This window comes from Oratosquilla oratoria, chromosome 21 (assembly GCF_046742065.1).
Source record: "Oratosquilla oratoria isolate Oo_2021 chromosome 21, ASM4674206v1, whole genome shotgun sequence".
NCBI lineage: Eukaryota > Metazoa > Arthropoda > Malacostraca > Stomatopoda > Squillidae > Oratosquilla > Oratosquilla oratoria.
The window spans coordinates 46,902,821-46,904,424 of record NC_134797.1 but is presented as its reverse complement, the minus strand read 5'-3'; positions in this window follow the sequence as shown (position 1 = coordinate 46,904,424).

The window sequence follows — 1,604 nt, the reverse complement described above, 5'->3', positions numbered from 1 at the left end:
GAAGAGGGAGAGGAAAAGGAGAATAAGAGCGTATTGAAGCGGATGTAGGGCAGGTGGGTCGAGGGGAGGAGGGGAGGTCGACGTGGAGGGAGTGGCGGGGGAGGAGGAGGAAGAGGAGGAGGAGGAGGAGGAGAATGACATAATCATTAGTCTTGCTCATTAAGAATGAACTTTGTATATGTCATGTGCTTATGGTTACGTCAAATGGATTTATACACATTTGAGTATACTGAGTATGGATAGGGGTTGTGTGCGTGTCTTTTTTTCGGGTCTCCAGCCCTTTCTGGACGGCGAGTCAGTTTATCTTGTGTACGGAATGAGTACATCCTGGAAACATTGTTCTCTTGTGTGTGTGTGTGTGTGTGTGTGCGTGTGTGTGTGTGTGTGTGTGTGTGTGTGTGTGTGTGTGTGTGTGTGTGTGTGTGTGTGTGTGTGTGTGTGTGTGTGTGTGTGTGTGTGTGTGTGTGTGTGTGTGATTCACCATGGTCTTGGATCACGTGTTTGACTTGTGATCGACAACTATTTCCCTCCCGGAAAAGAGCTCAGAGCTCATATATGACCGATCTATGGGTAATGCTGTGACCTTACACGCACACACACACCCAACTCCCCACCCACGAAAGTTGGAGTAACGGCTCGTGGCTCAGCGGTACTAAAATTATTTCAGCCCTGGGCGGGATTCGAACTCTGACCGCCGTAGTGGCAGCCGGGAATTGTACCATTGCTCCACCGAGTCGTGTTGTGTGTGTGTGTGCGCGTGTGTGTGTGTATGTTTGTACTTACCTTGTTGTATTTACCTAGTTGTATTTTACGGGACGGGAGCTATGCTCGTTGTGTGTGTATTTGTGTGCGTGCTTGTTGTTGAGGTTTATATTACATATATGAACAACAGTGTATCATGCAGAGAAGCAAATAATCTAGAGATACAAGTAACAAATATTATTTTGTAATATTTGAAATCAAGGGGTGACTTCAGAAATTCTTGATCGTGGTTGTACGTACACACACACACACACACACACACACACACACACACACACACACACACACACACACACACACACACACACACACTCACACACACATATATATATATATATATATATAATTGTGCACAGACACACGCACACACACATAATTATACATATATATATATATATAATTGTGTGTGTGTGTGTGTGTGTGTGTGTGTGTGTGTGTGTGTGTGTGTGTGTGTGTGTGTGTGTGTGTGTGTGTGTGTGTGTGTGTGTGTGTGTGTGCACGCGTGTTCGATTATATACGTCTCGATGAAAACATTTGTTCTTCGAATCTTTCTGATCACCAAAGGAAGACATTCGCCACACTAACTGGCCACAGACGAACAAACAGACCCACTTAAGGTCACAAATCCAACAGCGCATCACAGACAAAAAAAAAAAAAAAAAATCTTTTGCTTTTTCATGAAGTATTGAGTAGATTCACGAGTCGAAACGTGACGGGAAAACACGTGAAACATTCTGAATAAAGAGTCGAGTTGTGGTGTGTGGTTGCTATCTGAGGCTCCGTAGTCACATTTTGTGGAGATTTGTCTCCTAATAACTGTACCATGCATTTGCTGGTAAGTT